The sequence below is a fragment of the Cynocephalus volans genome, chromosome 11 (genome assembly GCF_027409185.1).
Source record: "Cynocephalus volans isolate mCynVol1 chromosome 11, mCynVol1.pri, whole genome shotgun sequence".
NCBI lineage: Eukaryota > Metazoa > Chordata > Mammalia > Dermoptera > Cynocephalidae > Cynocephalus > Cynocephalus volans.
Window position 1 is genome coordinate 93,912,845 of NC_084470.1, and position 7,180 is coordinate 93,920,024.

Genomic DNA, 7,180 nt, shown 5'->3' on the forward strand with positions numbered 1-7,180 from the left:
GCGTAGCCTGTGACAGGATTCTGAGCAGGTATAGGAGCCAAAAAGCCCTTGGAAGAAGGAGGAAATGTGGCTACTTTTGAATATGCTCTGCCCTGTGGCCACCTTCTTGTTGACTGGGATCTGGTTGCTGCTCACTGTACTGCAAGGGAGCATAGACCACATACTACAACACAAAATCCCTTGAGAGGGGGAGGAAATGTGGCTATCCTTGAGCATGTGGTGCCCGGTGGCCACTTCTCTGCTGACCGGAGCCTGGCTGCTGATCAGTATGCTGCAAACTGATCGAGATTTGTGGCAGAAAGCAGAGTTGTTGAAAGCATGGATAAATGTCCTGGAGGATGACCTGCAGCGACTGGCCACTCCTGCCTCTCACACCAGGGAAGACGACCAACCCAGTGGTGAGTTGGGGGAAACCGTGCATCTCCAGGCATGACCTGTTGTGCATGAGAAACTGAGGCACAAGCAGCCTATGGGATCAGATGGACAACTGGTGGGTGATTCACTGGTGACCCAGTTCACCACCTATGTCCTGTATACCCAGGCTGAACTGGTTGACTTGGGGAGACAGTAAAGGAGCAGAAACAGGGAGAGCCCCTCGCTGCTACAGTTATGGGACCTAGGGGTGGATGGTGTAACGTGCTGTAGAGACTATGTAGTAAATGCATGTTGCGTTTGTCTGAAGCCAAGAGACTCAGAGGGTGCCACTTAAACTCAATGGCCAGCTGGGTGCTGTATGAACCGAGAAAAGAGTGCCACATGCAGATGAGCAGATGACCCGAGGACTGGTGCCCCTGCAGAATTTCAAGTATGTTTTCACTTGGTGAAAAGGTGGAAAAGTTAGTCTCTGTTACTATGCACCTGTCTTGGTGGCAGCAGTGATAGGAGAGGCCCAGGGGCAGGGCAGCCACTCCTTGATGGACTAGGAAAATGCAGCTGTTTGAACTGTGGGCAAACACTGCAGAACTGCCTGAGACTGAGTGAATAGCCGGTGTAAGCCGAGCTGATTGAAGTCATTCAGAAGCTGGGGTTGGGGCAGCCAGATGCTAAGAACCAGGACAATGGGGAAAAAAGCCCTAAAGGTATTTGAGAAGTCTGGAAGGGTGCCCCACCCATCACAGACCTTGAGGGCTAGGAGAACTGAGTTTTTCTGGAGGGCAGACCTGAGGTGTCATTGCCGTTGGCAAATTGCTCCACACATCCCAGCCACTCTGGCTGGAGCAATCCTGCCTCAGCACCTCCAAAGAGCAAAAGCTGAAAACCTTGGTGGCATTCATATTGTGTTAAGGTTGCAGGCCAGCAGTATGTGAGAGCAGTGGAGGCGTGGCAGCCTCCACCTAGATTTCAGAAGATGTATGAAAAAGCCAAGGACTCAGGTGGAGACCTGCTGCAGGAGTGGAGCCGCTGCGGAGGTCATCCATGGAGCAATGTGGAGCAGAAAAGTGGGGCCGGAACCCTCACAAAGAACCCCACTGAGGAAAAGTCTAGTGGAGCCAGGTTGGTGGGACTGCCACCAGGAGCCCACAACTGTGGGGCTACTGGCAGTCCAGCCTGGAAAAGCCACAGACACAGGGCAGCTCAATGGGCTGCACTTGGCAGAGCTGTAGGAGCACGGTTGCCCAACATTTTAGGGGTCCAGGTGCCCCAGTGTACTTAACGTTTGCCCTGTTTGGGTTTTGGATTTGTTTGGGGCCTGTTTTTCCTTTCTATTCCTCTCTTCTGGAATGGGAATGTGTACCCAATGTCTGTCCCACTGTATCTTGGAAGTAGATAAACTTGTTCTGACTCTTTACAGCTTCACGGCTGGAAGGACTTTTGCCTTTGTCTCAGATGAGATTTTGGACTTTTGAGTTGGTGCTGCAACAAGCTAAAGACTTTTGGGACTGGGATGGTATGTGTAATATGTGAATGTGAGGGTCATTTATCCTCGCTGAGGGAACAACACGGAAGATTCTGAATGCATAGATTGTACAGTGAGAGACCCTGAAGGGGTGGATTGTTGGGAAAATAGAACAATTTTCATCAGGCCTCTCACCTCAGGGCCGGTTGGGGGTGGTTCAGTAAACAAATTGTGTGTGTGTGTGTGGGTGGAGTTAGTGCGCATGTGCAAGCGCCATGGTTTGGCTGGTGAGTGCCTCGGGCGGCTGCCGCTGCACACAGTCATACTTTCCAACCTACAGCTTCCAAGCACCTGTTTGCCGGTCACCTAGCTCATAGACGTGCATGTGGGAAGTCTGGTGAACCAGCCTAGCATATGAAGGGTGTGTGACCCAGTCTGGTAAATGGGCTTGAGGGGTCTATGAGCTCAAGACCCAGCCCTAGCTTTACAATTGGCATAGTTGTCAGGATTATGGGCAGGTAAAAGAGCCCGACAACTGGCGTAGTCATGTAGCTTTACAGTTGGTGCTATGAGCAAGATTCTGACATTTGCCGTAGTGCCACACTAGGACCTGTAAGTTGGCTTTTTTTTTCCCCCTGTAAGTTGATTTGATTTGAATTCCCAGACCAAAAATATTTCCCATGATGGCTGGCCACAATGCTGAAATTTCACCATTCAAGTTTGTTTCCTTTAGGTCTGTATTAATCAGGATTCTTTTGGTTGCAGGTGACAGAAACCCTACTCAAACTGGTATAAGCAGAATGAGGAATTCATTGGCTCAGCAAGGAAAATTTGAACAGCTAAATTATATGAAAGGCAGAGAAAGCTGGATTTCAGGAAGAGGTGGCATCAGGGGCTTAGTGCTCTATCCTTTCTCTCAGTATGTTGTCATCATTCTTAAGGCAGGCTTGCTTTCTCTCTGTATGATGATGTTGGAGGCTTATTTAAATGTACCACTCACATCTCCTTGAGGTGGCCATGAGAATGTGCTTGAAAGAACTGCAGCTACAGAGAGCTTCATTGACCCCCAGCTGCTGAGAGTCACTGCCTGTGTATGTTTCTGTAGCTAGACCCTTAAAAGATGTAACCTCCAACTACTCTAGGAGCTTGGGTTGGGCTGTGAGACTACCTTGCTCCTGGCTTGCCCAATCCAATAAACTCCTTTCTGTTAGAGGCTCAAATCACTGTCTTTGTGTTTGCATTGTCACACACAATAGACCCTGTGGGTGCTTACCCACAAGAACATAGTTATTCTTTATTCTAGTTAAAAAAAAAAAAAACACTCCCAGGGAAAGATTCTGATTGGCTTGGCCTGGCTCAGGTGAACCAACCAGCTGCAATCAAGAGAGTGAGCCATGTCAAAACATGGCAGCCATGTGGATGGAGTATGAGAGAAACTACCCAAGAAAAGGTTGGGGAGGAGAATGCTAGACAGATAATACAATAAAACTTTTCCACAGGGTCTTGGAAGCATCGCAGGCTCCCAGAACCCTTGGAAAATCCATAACTTTAAGAAGATCATTCTTAAACCTTATCAGCTGGTGCCTTAAGGGTAATGACGAGCATCAACTGGGAGCAAAGCACTGTGGGTAGTGCCCAGGGGAGAGCAGCAGCAGCAGGTCTGGGCCAGGAGCCCTGAAATGGGGTGGGAAGACAGTAGAGGCAAACTAGTGTCTTCTTCACAATTATATTGGGGGTTGGCTTTATCTGAGTCCCCTTTTATGGGAGAACAATTACATAGTACTTAACTACTACAATGGTTATGCAAATCAAAAGTTATTCAGAAGCCCTGAGCTCCAAATGCCAGGAAGAAAGACAAGATACAAAAATCCAGAAGGGGTCAGAGGTCAAAGTCAGGGAGTGGAGCCAGGAGTTCAACCAGGGAGAGGATCAATTGGGATGGGTTGGGATCAGATAGCAGTGGGGATCACTGGCCTTGAGGGATTGCCCAGGGTATCAGCAACCATTTATAGCTTGCTTTTAAGGTCCGGCAGAAATGTCATGAATGAACAGATTGGCCTTGTTGACAGGTCCAGGGGTGGATCAGCCATGGCACAATGCAAAATGCACACATTGAACTCTTACTGCAAGCCCAGTTGAGCCACAATTATAGATTAGTTTATCTGGAACCTTAATGGAATTTTCCAGGAGAATTCAGGGCTGGAGAGCCCTGTGCAAGTCAATAAAAATCTGTTAATTCTTGGATATTGGAAGCTTTGGGAAATAAAGAGAAAAACAGCAAAAAAGGATTTGAGGTATTTATTTCTTAGGGATCTTCTGAGATAAAGGAGATGCCTTTGTGGCTGCCAGAAAGGAAGTGCAGATGCAGCCTCACAGTCAAGCTGGGGAAGACAGCTAGGACCCTGTGTCTGTCCTGCACAGCCACTAAATTGTCATGCCCACTCTCTTATGAGCTCCTGCAAGGTGCCCTTCAAGTACTTACTACGTTTCAGACATTGTGTTAAGCACTTTTTGTGCATCACTGCTTTAACCTCAGAAAAGCCCTGTGAGGTTATTCCTATGATTATTCCCATTTCACAGATGAGGACATTGAGAGTCACAGAAGTGAAGACAATGGCCAAAGGCACACAGCTAGTGCAAAGTGGATCTGAAACTTGAACACCAAAGCCTGTGTGATTATTTCCCCACTTACATGCCCTCCTACCCCTCCTACCCCCACCCCCCACCTTTTAACTCTTTTAACTCTGTTACCAACTTTTACTACTTGTTTTTCCACATATGCCTTGGATGCGTACATTTGTCCTTCCTGCTAGTACCCTGCATCTTATTGATTATTATTAAAAATCATTTTTTGTTCTTTTTCTTTTTTTGAACTTTTTTTTTTTTAAAACTAGGTAGTATAGTCAAATGGTACAAAATTTAGAGATACAAAAGGGCTTACAGGAATTTCTCCCAGTCACCCAGTTTTCTTATTATGAGTGAGGTTATATGATTGTTGTTTTTTTCCTTCTTATTGATATGTAGAAGTGTTGGGAAAATAGAATAGTTTAATCAGGCCCCCTCGCCTTAGGTCCAGTTGGGTGTGGTGCAGCACATTCTTTGTAAACAAATTGTGTGTGTGGGTGGAGTTAGTGTGCATGCATGCCAATGTATCTTTTTAGTTTTGTTGCTAGTATGTGTTTGAGGGTGTGTGGAGCAGCAGCCCTGAACTGCTCATTTCTAAAAATAGAGCATGTTTACTTTGTTGGCAGCTGCTCAGTTTTTCTTGGGACTTTGCCAGTAGCAGTGGAGTTTCTGAGTTTCTCTTTGGACTGCCTAGCTCTCAGACATGTGTGTGCTGAATAAAGACTACTCTTTCTTCACCTATGGCTCCAAGGACCTTTTTCTTCCAGTTACCTTGCTCATAGACCTGCATGTGAAGGGATTGTGACCCAGTCTGGACAACGGGCTTGAGGAGTCTGTAAACTCCAGACCCAGCCCTAGCTTGATAAGAGGCTTCGAACTTATTAAGGAAATTTGTCCTATGACAGTGATAAGGATTGCAAGTATTTTTCCAATTTGTCTTTTGCCTTTTGAACTTGTGAAGGATTTTTCCATGGAGAAACTTCATAGTAAAAATTTATCAGTTTTTAAATTTTTTGACTTCTTAGTGATATGTCATTCTTAGACAGCTATTCCTTACTCCAGGATTATAAAACAAAATTCCTTATATCTTCTTCTGTTACTACTATTTTGGTTTTGATCCATCTGGAAGTTTTTTAATGTAATGTGTGAGATAAGGACCTAACTTAAGCATTCTTTCAAGAGTGATATATTACTTTTATTTATTCATTTTTGGCAGCTGGCTGGTACAGAAATCTGAACCCTTGACTTCGTGTTATTAGCACCATGCTCTAAATGGAGTGAGCTAACCTGCCAGCCATGGACCTAACTGACATTTTTCCCAAGATAACTATCCATTTATTCCAACATTCATTGATTGAATAATCTTTTTCCCTATGATTTGACATGCTTCATATTCTATACTAGATTTCTGGATACATTTAGGTTTATATCTGAGCTTTCTATTTATTGATCTACTGATCTCTTGATGCACAAGCACCACACTTTATTGCAGCTTAATGCAAGTTTTAATACTGGTAGAGTCAGTCTCTCTTTCTACTGTTCCTTTTCAGAATTCCCCTTGCTATTCCTGCTTATTTATTTTTCCATGTGGATTACATAGCCAATTTGTCTAGCTCCCCCCCTAAAATCTCTCGTTTTTTCTACTCGAATTGCATTACAGTTCCAGATTAATTTAGGGAGAGAGATGACATCTTTATGTTGCGTCTTCCTATCCAAGAACATTATATGCCTTTTTTTGGTTCAAGTGTTCTTTGGTATCCTTTAGTAATGTTTATTTTTTTTCAAAAAGAATCTGCACACATCTTGTTAAGTTGATTGATAGATAATCCATCTTTTTTATTGCTACTATAATTTTTTTCTGTCATATTTCCTAATTGGATGTTATTTTGGCAATAATTTAAAATCTCCACTTCTGGCTATCCTGCCTCAGGCTTTCTTGGGAAACTTCACATCTGATTTGACTTGGATTCCGGTTCCTGCCCCAGCTTTCAGGCAAGTCCCAGACCCCTTGAGACAGAGATGGCCTGGGAATGCCCTTTCTATATACCTCTAGGATGGCTGCATGGATACTAAAACAGGTTGATGATGATATATACATTATAAACAACTACAAATCTGTATGAATCTAATGCCTTTTAATCCATGGTGAGGTGTCTACAGTAGGGCAGAGATGGCAAATTAAATCTTATGTTGCTTCATTCACTCCAAGACTCTTTGAATAGACTTATCTTTGGTGTCCTGATGATTGATGACCTTGAAGAAATTGAAATAGCCTTCAATATCATACTTTTTAAAGATGTGACATTATTTTCTCCTCAAATCATGGAAGGCAATAAGGTGTTCAGTGTCCTCCCAGAAAAATGGAATCTTGGATCTCCAAGAAAGCCCTTCAAACTGCTTCTGCAGCCAGTATTAAGATTATTAGTCAATGTTTATTAGCGTTCTCAAACATCACTAATATTTAATGAGCGCCTACTAGCTATGTACCATCCTGTGCTGAGAGTAGAACACAGAAATGAATAAAGTCACACTTTCTCCCCTAGAGGAGTTCATGGTCCAGTGGAGAAGATAAGCAGAACGTCACTATGAGGGGTCTTCAAAAAGTTCACGGAAAGATTTGTATTACCTTTTAATTCCATTTTTCCACAAACTTCTTGAAATACCTTTGTAAAATGCACCAGGATAAATACTCTATAGAGTTGTGTTCAACATGCCCTG